This window comes from Cupressus sempervirens, chromosome 10 (assembly GCF_028749045.1).
Source record: "Cupressus sempervirens isolate cs-2001-9-10 chromosome 10, ASM2874904v1, whole genome shotgun sequence".
In the NCBI taxonomy this organism is placed as follows: domain Eukaryota; kingdom Viridiplantae; phylum Streptophyta; class Pinopsida; order Cupressales; family Cupressaceae; genus Cupressus; species Cupressus sempervirens.
The window spans coordinates 331,546,032-331,560,290 of record NC_143127.1 but is presented as its reverse complement, the minus strand read 5'-3'; the positions used below and the strand labels follow the sequence as shown (position 1 = coordinate 331,560,290).

Genomic DNA, 14,259 nt, shown 5'->3' with positions numbered 1-14,259 from the left:
CATGATCTCACTCTGCAAACTTCTACAGAATTGAGACCTAACTTCTTGCTTCTACCCTAATAAGAAGCCCATATTTTGTTCTCACAAATTCTTGTTATTCCTTGGTTTCAACTATGTGTTTGTGGTATTAAGGGGATCCCCCTTCATCAAAATGAAGTAATTTTTTATTAGTTTGTGGGATGAAAACAAGTGCTCCCCCACATTTCAATTACTTTCCTCTACCTAGTTCGGTAGGTGTGAGTATTTCTTGTTTGCCCATGTGGGGTTTGAAATATTTTACAATGTTATGCGACCAAATTTTTGTGAGGTTCCCAAATTCCAAATTTTATTTGCAAAGTATGTTATTGGATAGATTTTAGACAAGAGCTGGTAATTTCATAGCCATGTTCCAAGTTTGATTTTTGGGTTTTTTGTTCACCAAACCATTTTGCATGCTATCTAGAGCATGACATTTGTCATGTTGAGAAGGAATTAGATTTTATTATAATTGGTCTTTTCTAGAAGGATAAAATGGATATATTAGAATGGTCATAGGAATGTTTGGGAATTTTTATATTTGAGCTCGAAATTGCCTTTTTAAGTTAGAATGTTGATGTTAGAATCCTATTATATTTTGTGAAAATATGACTTTTATGATCTTGAGTTCCTTTTGGATTAATAAAAATGGTGTGCCTTACTCTAAATCATGTAGGGATGTTTACATCCCATGATTATTTATATTATACCACCTTGGGAATCTTTTTTCTTTTCATAGTGGTTGATTGAGTTTTCTAATTGTAGTTGTATTCTCTAAGATATTGTGCTTCCTTTTTGTTTCTTCTCAATTGCTTTCCCAAGTGATTTTTTTTTTTTTTTTTGATATTGCATTTCCTAGGTCTAGCCCCTTGGACATTTTTATTTATTATATTTTTTGCAGTTCGTTGTTCCCACCAACATGTACATGAGCGTGTTATGGTGAGATCTTGTGAGATCCAAACTCCTGGCTATACACCAGTTGAGTAATTATTCTTTTTGAGGTTCGTTTGGAATTTGTATGGCCTTATAGAAGTCAATGTATAATAAGAAAGGGTATGTAGGGTAGGTTTTTCGAGTGGATTCTCATAATATATTATCCAATCCTAGAAGTAGCTAATAAGGTAACATGGAGAGGTTTAAAAAATTGTTAATGAAATAAAAGATGTGCTAATAAAATTTAATCTAAGATATAAGATTTATGTAGAAGTTGATGAAATCCAACTCCACAGCTCGTAAAAATTCACCTGCATGCAAATAACATGTTGAAGGGAAACAAAGAAGCAAGAGGTGGAGCTTGGAAAAACCCTAAACAGACTTGACAGAGAACATATTGCAAAACAATGAAAATGTATTTACAATGAAAATGAGATGTGAAAATACAATGAGAGAGCATGAATATAAAGGCCTCATGGAAGATTGTAGAAGCAGCTAGAAAGTGGTAGAAGATAAGGTTGACAACTAAGCATTCTTCCACAAAAAGGTGGAACATGCTAGAAAGGAACAAACTCTCGTGTTGTCAACAACTCATCACTACAACTATTAAATCAATGCATTAATCTAAGTAAAGTTAAGTAAATAAAATAAATAATTAATAATTAATTATTTACTCTAACAATCTACAAATCCATATGGTAGTTATGCCTTTTGAGGGAGGTGATACAAGGACTATATGTCTTAACCATAGTCATTTTTATGCAAAAGTTAATACAAGTGTACAATGTGAGACCACCCAAGGGAGTTTAGTTACCAAACCCATATACTACTTGGGATAGTATTTGACAAGTGACTACACTCCACTAGAGTCCCTATATAGTATCCTATAGATATTTTTGAATAGTAACCTAAAAACCTACATTTCATTCTTGATCATTTTTGTTCTCTTGAGTTTTTCAAGTTTGTTTAGAAAAGAATTTTGCATGTGTGTCTTATGTAACTAGGGTTTGGTTTCTATCTCCATAAGCATGGTAGGATGGGCCTAAAGATTCTATGTGGTTGGGATGTGTTTATAACTATACCACTATTGGAGATTGATGACCATCTTCCAGATCCAAGATATTGTTAACTTATCCCACCTTCTCTTGTCCTCTTGACTTCACCTTTTTACTTGTACTTTGGTGCAACCTCATCTTAATTTAAGTTATTCTTATGGTGATAAATTATATTACTTGAATTAGTCTGTGACAAGATTAGATGGTAGATGTATAATACTATCATTCATTACTTGTACATATACATATATATGTGGTTTAACAATAATATGAAATTAAGGAAACTCCCCCTTAATATCACAAGCACATAATTGAAATAGAGAAATAGAAACAATTTGCAAGATTAGAAAATGGACTTCTTATCATCTCTAATTGTATGTATACACAAATTTTAGAAATACCACATGTGAAGCCACATTGGTATGCTCCTTACAATATCCTATAAGCTAAAGCCACCTATCACCCATAACTATTTCAAACAACCCTACATGCCTTCTTTATATAGGAAATTTTCCAATTCCCAAGAAGGTTCCAAAAATTTAGCCCTAACCTTGATGCTTCCCAAACCTAAATTATTTTATCTTAAAATTTTATTACATTAGAGTTGGCCCAATTTTTAATTTTTTTTTTGTAAATTTAGGTAGCCCAACTTTTGAAGAATTTTTTTAGTCATAGCTTTGATTAGCTATTATAACCACTTTTCGAAAATGGCATCTCCTAAACTACAATACTCTAAAACATAACCAAAATTAGCCAAGGATTAACCTTGTTTTAAAGCCTCTAAGGCCTTCAAAATTGAATTGAAATATTTTGTACCAAAAATTATTGATACTTCACCAAAATAGATGGTATTGCAATGAAACTAAACGAATAGGATGATATGTCTAAGGTGAACCTCCCCTTATAAAATTAGAATATTCTAAGCTTGAATGATAGACTTACTAAAAATAGTAATTTTCCAAAAAGGAAATTGTGCACTGATACAACCCTTATTGAAAATGACAAAAAGAAATATTTTTGGCTGATACAAGATTTCCTTTTCACCTAGAATTCCCCTACATCAAATACCTAGAGTAATTTGACAAGTTTCCCTATCATGACTCGGGTGTTCTGAGGGAAACTAATATGGTTGCTACCTCCTTTGCTAGGCAAGATTAATCCTCAATAGGTCATCATTTCTATTTGACCATATATTGTTCATATGTATTATTCCTTGGACTTCTACCAATATGATTATGTAGTATATCTTCAATGTCTTTTGTGGTTGAAGTACTTGTCATAATACTCCACTATACTTACGTGTCCCCACCTACAAAACCTCCTTCATGATATTCTATCATATTTGAAAATTTAGATACTAGTGAAATATTATATTCACTTGACAACTTTACTTCATAGGCATTTCCTAAATCATGCTTCTTCAATATCTTGCATGGTCCAAAAAAATTCTTTCAACTTTTTATTTGTTTCTACTAGATATCACTCCTTCCTCAAATAAACCATGACTTCATCTATAGCCTAAAATTACTTATACCTCTTTTTTTCATTTTCCTTAGCCTTGTAATATGTATTAATTTGACTAATATGCTTCCTCACCTCCTCATGATTGTTCTTTAAGTGTTTGACAAAATCTTCAGTTTTGGGTCTACTTATTTCCCCTTTGTCCAGCTTCCTTTATTTAGAAGCATCTTTGTACAAGACTATTTTGTTAACTAGGACTTCTCCTAATTCAACATCTTCGGAATATGATGACTTGGCATTTTCATCTACATGTACAACTCTTAAATATAATTCGTCTCTCCTATTTTTCCTTCCTTAGAATTGAGGATATGCATAAGCTTAATGACATTTTTCTTCACAATGGAAACATGCTCCATGAAGGGTTCCTCTTCTTAGTCATTCTCATCTTTCTCTTCCTCTTTTATCCTTATTATTTTGATCATGGAAAAAATTGAAATTATTTCCCCTCTAATTCTTACTACCACTAGCCGCATCCTTCTTTTTCTAATGTTTATTTTTGCCTTTGTAAGATTGTCTACTAGATATGCTAACACAATCTATTCTACTTTTCCCAGTCTCAAAATTCTTGTTCAACTTTTCCACTACTCTTAAAGAAAATTGGTATGCCTCTTCAATTCTAGTCATTCTATCCAAACTCATCTCCTCTTGAATTCTTGGCCTAAACCCACTAAGATAATAGCTAATTTTCTCCTTTTTAGCTTGTGTATGGTATATTTTTATGAGGACTTGATAGAACTCTTTTGTATACTCTTGAATCAATATTCCCGCTTGCTTTAGCCCTTGCATTTTTTTTTTCCAAAAAATCAAATTCATATTTTATGGTAATTTACTATCAATTTAGTTTATCCACCATATGATCTCACCTTTGGATTTTATTTTTTCATCTTCCTTTTCCCTCCAATTAATTCTCCTACCACCAATTTTTTCCATGAACCATCAATTTGTCCTTCACAAACTAGACCTAATCAAAATCTTTTATATCTTCATACTCAAAAATATTATTCTAATTTATAAATGAATTTAGTGTGTGATATCTTAGTGAAGGATTTTACTCTTGCATCATGCAATAGAATATTTTATCACATGGCTTCTAGATCAGTTTTATCACATAATAATCTATTTGTTTCATTGTACCTTATTTAGTGAGAATTTCTAGACCTTTCTACAGATTCAATTTTGGGTTTTGTGATAACCATTTGGGAATTATATCTTCCCAATTCAAAATATTCTTCTTATCACACCCTTCTAGAAAAGGTTAGGTAATCTCCCTCTTTAAATTACACTTAATGCTGAAAATGAATTTGTATGGTTAATTTTTCTAAGAAACTTGTATATTGTATTTTTTAATTGAATGCTTTAACTCATGTAATTCTAGATATTGGAATGAATCTTGTATATTATTTACGTTGTTGGTAAATGAATGTATCGTAGTAATGATAGTTTGAGAATCCTTCGTAGTTGTTTAGTCTTCTACTTATGATAAATTTATGATGATATAAGCATATTTTATACTTTATTTACCAAAAACAAATATGTTAGCTTATAATTGATCCTTCCATATAAGTATTCTTGAGCACACCATTATAAAAAAGATTTCACCTTATTTACAATACACCAATATAAACTAAGTTGACCTTAATCATGACCTACAATAATACATTATAATAATTGTTATGGTTTCACAATGCATGCCCTATTTTTGACTCATTATTGGGACTCACTCTTTTAATGTGATCTCTTTCAAAGCACCCAGTCAAGCACCTTGATGGATCATGATCTCCCTCTAAGTCTAGAGTCTACGATATCTTGTCACTCAAGTCAATGCAATAGTGAGCGGAAAAAAATGGAAAAGTTTTGCCTAACGAATTCCAAAAGTGCAAGTGTGCACCAACATACATGTGCACATATGCATGTGCACTGAGTGCACAACATGCATGCTCACCTCCAATCCTAGAGGCACACATACGCAAGTGCACAACTCTAGAGGTGCACACACTCTCGAGCCTCCACCTATAAATATGACTCCTCTTGCCTCATTCTATTCACTTATATGCATAGATACTCTAGAGAAGCACCTTCATAGTACTAATTTAACCTTTTATCTAAGGTAAAATGAAGGTGCACATATATATGCACATGCACATGTGCACACCCTCATAACATACACATTATGTGAAGAGACAATTACCCCCCCATAGGCACATCAAAGTGTGTGTGTTTCACACATGTGCATGTGCGCTAAATGCACAATATGTGCACTACATTTTAAAACTATTTTGTAGTAATAAAAAATACATGCACTTGTACACCTTACAGACATACGCATGTGCATAAGTGCACACTTTAGACACTATTACGGCTTTCGAGAAATTTTATTCATTTTTGTTAGTTTTCTTCTAGCTAGGTCATCTTTCTAAGGTTGAATTAGTTTTTCATCAATAATAAATATTGAATTTTATCTTTTGTGCAGAAAATGGCATCATCTTCATCCTCTATGAGTGCAAAGATTGCATCGAAACTAGTTTCCTTCAAATATCAAGGAGCACCCAAGAAATCCAAATTTGGAGACAGCCACTTAGAAATTCAAGACACAGAGCTAGGACATATCAAATGGAATGCCTTCCTACTACTATACATCAAGTCTAAGGAGAGGTGAGCTATGGTATCTGCATTGATCAATAGTGGACTAGTGACCATGGCCTCTAATCTAGTATCATTCCAATCATCAGGGATGATTATGACTCTATTACACCACTATGTGCCAGAAGAGAAAGTGGTTAAAAGTGTGACTAAAGAAATCATCTTGTGTAGATCCATCTACCTTGTGTAGATCAATACTTACAGATCTCTTATGACATGGTGGCTAGGTGGTATAGAGAAAATGATTCTGAAGTGAAAGAAATGGTACAAGGAAAGTACCTCATTGATAGGACACGTTTGAACTAGAGAAGAGGAAAGGCTGATATGACTCAAGGTTACATGATAGATAAGATTAGCTACTCTATAGTCCTTCTGAGTAGAGTCATGGGCCTCCCTATAGCCAGTCACTTAGAAACATGGACGGTACACTTCATAGAGACTATCAAAACAGAGAAGATTCCTATTGAATGGACTATGATCCTTAGGAACAATATAGATGAGGAACTAATTTTAGTGAAGAATGATCCCCACTTCTACATGACCTTTTATATTGTATATCTTCTAGAGGCAAGATGAAAAAATTACCTAGGTTTGGTTAGGAAGGTGAGTATGTAGGATGCAAACACATGGTTATATATAGTTTATCTACAACTTGTGAAAAATACTCTTCCCTTCAAGAGCCTAAAATATATGCTAGTCAATGATGGATTCATCATAGCCATCAATTAGTTTATAGAAGGAGACTATGCCAAGAAAATGTTAGTAGTAGTAGTAGCACAGATAGTATAGATTAGAGCCTATTTCATTCAATTCAACACATTTTATTATATTAGGGTAGCTAGTACTCTACTATACCTGAAGAAGCTCCCATGATAACAATCAGATAGACTACTACTATTAGATATAGGAAGGCAATTAATTTCTGCTTCTGCTAAGGTGAGAAAACAACATAAGAAGACATGGATCTAGCCAATCACCATTGGAGCTTTTAAAGTCAAAGAGAAACAAGACATTACTAATTTTGATTAGGAATGGAACCAAAATCCTTTGGAGGATTATCAATCACCTCGCCCATACTTTGACAACATTGGAATGATACAACATTTGGTACGAAAAAACTTTGTACCTAAGATGGCTCTTAAAGATCATTGAATAAATTGTGTAGATGAGTATGATGTCTAGATCAGGGACTCTTATAGAAGGAGTCTACAGCTTGTGAAAAAGGTGCTTAACCTAAATAGACCCCTCAAAAAATGGAACAAGACTACCCCTAAGGTGTTGAATCCCTTATACAATAAGGATAAGATATATGAGTGGCCCATTATGAATGGAGAAATCGGGCAAGAAGAGAATGATGATATTCATAATAGGGCTCAACATGTTATTAAGTTAACAAGGGAAATGGTTTAGGAAACCTTTTTCTTAGTACCCAATATCTCAATCCCCAACCCTACAAGCAACTGATCAACCAAAGAAAGGAAACAAAACAAAGATCATAGTTCCTATATACCATGTTAAGTCATTGGTAAGGTTAGAAATGGTGCATTAGCATGAATGAGAGGTAAAATAATTTCAAATAGAAAGGGTGAAGAGCAAGAAGAGAAAGGGGGTCACTCGAGTGAGATATCAACAAGAGTAGGCCCAAGAAGGGTTGACCACACAACAAGAAGCTCAAGCAGAGCGAGAACAGACTCAACCCACATAAGAAGGGGTACCAATACAAGAAGATCTTATAACCTTGGTAGAGGCATCCCTGTCAATGCCTAAAAGAGCTCGAACTGAGATGACGATGATAAGTGAGAAGAGAAGAAAGTTAAATAAGAAAGACACTCCATCACCTTAGGTTCAAGAAACCATCCCTAAGGTACAAGATGAGGAAGGTGAAGAGAAAATTGAATAAGTCCCACTTAACAAGAGGACCCGCTCAATGAGGACTATAGAAAAAGAAAGGAGGAGGAGTTTGACTCAGATAACACCTTCTATTCCTTGAGATCTCATCCATATAGAGACCTCAAAAGAAGAACAAGAGGGATTGACAACATAAATGGAAGTAAAAGGAATTGATGTCTTTAACATTTAAGACTTTGATTTCATACCACTAGTTATGGAGATGGTAGGGGACAGGATATGAGATCCCTCAGAATGAGTCATTAGGATAGGATTGTAAAAAATTACCTCCTTTACCTGAACTAGGGCCCCTTGGTATACCTTCCACACCATCAAAGGACCTTTTGTGTGTACCTCTTTAGTTGGAGAAAGAATTAGTTGTCTTACCTCCTTCGATAGTAGAACCTAAAAGTCAGACCTTAGAGGAAGAGGAATATATCCAATTACACACAAATCAAATATGAGAAGAAGGAAAAATTATAGATTAAGGAGAACAAACTCTTCCTAGGATAGATACCAGGTCTTCAACTCACAAGCTATATCAACTCAATTTGTAGTCCCCCTCAACATGACAAAACTCTAGAATGAGGTGATAAAAGGGAAATGAATAGAATCTGAACCTACAACTTCTACACAGTATATGTAACCCATGGGAACAACTCCAACATGGTTGAAAAGGGAGGCTATAATTAATAAAAGAAGACATGGGAACAACTCCAACATGGTTGAAAAGGGAGGCTATAATTAATAAAAGAAGACATGTAGAGCTTACTGAACAAGAGGGTATAATAGAATTATTAAAAGTGGTCGGAAAGCCTGAATCGCCCAAGGGTGATACCAATACATTACCTTTTATCATGAAGAATCAAAATGATAATCTTTTGGCACACATTTCCATTTTTCCTACTCATGCTAATACAAAATATTTCACTCCAAAAGACTATCAAATAAAAGAGACAATGCTAAGAAAACCTGCAATGAATTCATCTAAGGTTTTAATCACCACAAGCCTTAAGCATGTATTTCCAATTTTCCGCACCTAGATGAAGGTGATTTAGAGATCTTGGTTTTGAGAAAGAAAAATGAGCTACTTATGGGATACTTGAATGAGATAGTGGGTCCGACAACTCCTTGTAAGGAAGCCATATATATGCTCCATATCCTGAGCCTGGAATGACACTTTGATATTATCAAATGTAGATAAATATGGTAACTTCTGTAAGTTGAAGTCCCTTGCGAAAATTGCCCCTACAAACCCATTCTCCTTCCAGAGATTTTACTTCAACAGCTCTGAACGGATCACTTCCTCAGACACAATCCCTAGTAGGAAACACTTCATACAAACCATAAGAACATATTATGGGTTTTGTGTTAGATCATAAACATTTGAAGCGAAAATGGACAACATTTTCCAAGTAAAGAGTGCATGCCATGAAATGGCAGTAACGATCTTCGCACAAATAATACCATGGACAACATTTTTTAAAGTTAGGCAAGAAACAACAAAATACTTGCTAAGTTCTTCGTCGAAGACATCTCAATGACTGGTTCATTATCTTATAAAGCTTGAAATCAAATCCGCAAGTTCAACGGTCGATGTTCCGTCTGACAGTGAATACAGAGGCAACAATCTTCACACGATTGCATGGACTCCCTCTCGTCCACTTGTTCAGGATCTAGAGATGAATTTGGTGAGCTCATTTCTGGATTCTGAAAGAAGCCAAATTATGAATTATAGAAGAAGTGGTAACTGTCACAGAATGTGTGAAATGCCCAACTCCAAGCATGCGATAATAAATCATCAATTTGAATGTACCTTCAAGAGGCTACATGGCAATTACTGAAAATAAGGATAGGCTTTTGTGTGAGAATAATTACGGCCTTGGGAAACAACATACTTCAAAACAGAGGAAAGTTGTAAAAAGATTTACCAAATATGAGCTAAGTGTCATGTCACCAAAAACATGTCAAAAACAACTAAACCAAGGGAAAGACATGCAGTCGGGCTATGTAAGGTGCCGAGACACTCGGTTGGCAAAGGGGTAACTCAACAAGGTAAGATTGAATTACTTGATCATCAAAGAAATGCTCGGCAAGGGTAATGGTTGAATCACTCGGCAAATATTATGGCCAAGTTCCTCGGTTAATAGGGACCGAACCGCTCGGTCAATATCACTTGGAAATGGAGACCGAGCAGAAACTAACACTCAGCAGTGAAGTGTTTTAGCCTGCGCGAGAAAAAAGAACAACATTCCAGAAGTTGTTGATCAGTTTTGCCAAACAACTAAATGCACAATGGAATATATAAAAGAAAGGAGACAAGATCAAAAACACAATATAATAGAGATGAGAAAGTTCGTTTTCTTGCGTGCTTTCTATTAACTGATTCAAACTATTACAAATTTAAAGAATAAAATTACAAATCTAAAAAGTAAAATATCTAACCACTAAACAAACTTATAGTGACATATGATTGCATACAATAAGCCTGGAACAATCACTGCTCACACACGAAAAATTATTACTTTTCACAAAACTCAGAATCTCAATCATCCATGTTGTTGCACTCTGATAAAACCTTCTCCTGTTGCTGCTTTGTTTAACTCTTATGAATCACTCAGAATGTCTAGGAACTCTCTCAGAATAAACTAACATCCCCCTCTTTTGTCTCTTGTTGTCCAACCAATAACTTCCCTCTCATTTTTGAATTCAAACTTCCCTACCGCATTTAATGTCTCTAATTGAGCTACAGTGTCAAACAGACTTGGGGAACTCAACTTCAAACATGTAGGTGAATAGCAGGCTCTAGGGACAAACTGAATCGATTCAAAAAATCCATCACTCTCTTTGTCCCGAGCCAACAATACAAGGATCACTGTTGATCCAAATCAACTACACCTAGTCATCTACTTAGGTGTATAAAACTAGCTCTGTTTAATGGCTTAGTGAATATGTCCACTAGCTATTGCTCAAACTTACATTACTTCATCTTAATTTTACCATTCTCAACTAGCTCTCTAATGCAATGATATCTTATTTCGATCTGCTGTTTCCTTTCATGAAAGATTGGATTCTTTGTCAATGTTATTGAGGAAATATTGTCACAATAGATTGTTGTGTCATCCTCTTATTTTTCTTTCAAATCTGCCAAGATTCTTCTCAGCCAAATAGCTTGACATGCTATTGCATTTGTTGCTATATATTCAAGTTTTGCTATAGATTGATTAACAATTGGCTTCTTCTTAGATGCCCATGAAATTTCTCCCCAACCCATATGAAATACATAACCCAAAATACTCTTCCAATCATCCAAACTTTCAGTCCAATCATTATATGTGTAACTAACTAGCCCAAACTTATTTTTTGTAGTATACAGTATACCAAATCCCTTGGTGCCATTCACATACCTTAGGATCCTCTTTCTCACTTGTCAATGGGAATCCTTTGAAGTTTCTATAAATCTGGAAATCAAACTTACGGCATGCATCATATCAGGTTGAGTTGTTGTTAAATACATTAAGCTTCCAAAAATACTTTTATACAATTATGGATTCACATTGCTGCTGCAATCTTCCTTGCTGAACTTCAAACCTATAGCTATTGGTGTTGGGGTTGCCTTAATATTTTGTATTTTAAATCTCTCCAAGATCTATTCTACATATTTTTATTGAGAGATAAAGATGCCATCATGCATTTTTTTTACTTCTATGGCTAGAAAGTGCTTCAAGATATCCAAATCTATCATCTCAAACTCACTTTTCATGGCATCTTTGAAATCATCAATTTGGAAATTAAATCATTTTCAGTAAACATCAAATCCTCTACATATTAGATAACAGTCAAAATTTTACTACCAAATGCCTTGATGTAGAGAGTGGGTTCACTATCACTTTTGCTAAAGTCATTGCTCATCAAGTATGAGTCAATCCTACTATAACATGCCTACGGAGCTTGCTTCAGCCCATCAAGAGCTCTTTTTAGCATATCCACCTTGTTTTCTTCACCCAAAACTTCATAACCAAGTGGCTGCTCCACATACACCTCTTCTTTCAATACTCCATTCAAGAAGGTGGACTTCATATCCATTTGAAGCACCTTCCATTTGTGTTGGGCTGCAATTTCTATGACAACATGCACAGTTTCCATTCTTACAAACAGGTAATAAGTCTCATCATAATCTCCACCATACTACTATTTGTACCCATTGACCACCAATTATGCCTTATGCCTATCTATTTTTACTTTAGTAGTTGCACTTGGTCTTAGACCCATTTAGCTCCAATAACATATTTTTTGGGAGGCAAATTAGTTAGCTCCCATGTCTCATTTTTCTCTATTGCATCTATTTCCTCATTCATGGTCTTACATCATTTCTTTTCTTGCATAACTTCCTCAAACTAAATTGGATCACTATGAGAAAATAATGCAAAGTTAACACTCATCAAACTCTTCATCCTACCTTTCATCTTGGTATATCTCCCTTAGACTCTTGGTCTTTGTTGACACAAGGGAGGCAAGAGTGGGGTCTAAAATTTCACTACTACAACTGCTACTATTCAATACCTATTGTACACCAATCCGAAGTTGTTTGGAGCCACTTGGAGCTGAATTTGATACTATCCATGGCTGCTTGCCTTTCTACCTATTTCTATTGGGAGCAATCTGGAACTATTTGGAGCTGTCTATATTTTCTCCTCCTTCAACATGTTGAATACCAAATTCAATTTCTTCATAAATTATTGGCATTTTACTTGAAGTGCTTACTGATTTATCCATTGAGTCATTCCATGATTGATTTTCAATGAACTCTACATCTCTTAAGATAACTATCTTCTTGGTGACAGGGTCATACAATCTATATGCCTTTGATTTTGCACTATAACTAGTGAGGATGCACTTCACACCCTTGTCATCCAACTTTTGTCTTTCCTCCTTTGTCACATATGCATATGCTACACACCCAAACACCCTCAAGTGCTCAACTATCCATCTATGTCTTGCCCATGCCTCAAGAGGAATCTTGTCACAGACTGCCTTTGTTGGACACCTATTTATCAAATTTATTGTTGTTGCTATAGCCTCTCCCTAATATTCAGTTGGGATTCCTTTTTCTTTTGCCATCTCAATAATGGTCCTATTCTTCCTATCAGCCACTCCATTTTGTTGTAGAGTATAACTAGTTGTAAGCTCCTTCTTGATGCCATTTTTCTTGAAAAAAATTATAAAATAATTGGAGGTATACTCCCCCCTCTATCTGATTGTGGAAAATTTACCTAATGTCCACATTCCTTTTCAGCTTGGTCTTTAAACACTACAAACCTATCAAATGTATCATATTTATGTTTCAAAAAATACACCCATATCCTATGACTGAAATCATCTATGAATGTCATAAAATATGTACTCCCCCTAATAGAAGTGATTTGCATAGGGACAACTAAATGAGCATTCACCAACTCTAATAGTGCCCTTTTTCTTCTAGAGTTACCAAAATTTAAGGGAATCCTATGTTGCTTCCCCAAAATACAAGTCTCATACGTGTCACATGACTCTACAATATTAGGCAAGTCATTCACAATAAATTTAAACCAACAAAACCAAGATGTCCATGCTTGAGATGCCAAAGCTTGGAGGGGTCTTTATTCATGCTCAACATGCATTCTTGGGAGGAGCAATAACAATTTACGAAGAGAAACATGTCTCTATTCTTAAGAGGAACATCATGTTCCTTGTCATTTGGATTTCTGCAAGAATCCCATCTTTCTCATGAATAACACATTTAGTCATTTTTGTTCAACACTTTGTAACCATTTTGAATGAGTTGTCCAACACTTATCAAACTGTGCTTCATGCCTGGGGTAAAATAAACATTTTGAATCTCTATCTCATCTCACCTTACTTGGTGTGGACCATAATAGATCCTTTGCCCACAATAGGGATGGTTCAATTGTTTCCCATTTTAATTTCAGATTTGAAGTTCTTATCAATAAATGAAAATAATTTTTGAATGCCACTCATGTGGTTGCCACAACCACTATCTAAATACCATATGTCAAGGCTGCCTTCTTCACCAATGTGCACATGATGAAGGCTATGGGATTGTTTGCTTCACCCACATTCACATCAACCACATTTGCACTCTGCCTTGACTAGTCACATTTCTCTTTCCAACATGCACTTTCATAATGTCCAAATTTGTGGCAATAGT

General features: G+C 34.8%; 1 protein-coding gene across 3 annotated transcripts in view; it reads right to left on the bottom strand.

The window, feature by feature from the left end:
* LOC149533963 (MADS-box transcription factor 23-like) overlaps positions 1-14,259 on the bottom strand; it is a 160,271-nt gene that overhangs the window by 116,385 nt on the left and 29,627 nt on the right. The gene's annotated exons all lie outside the window — the stretch shown is intronic.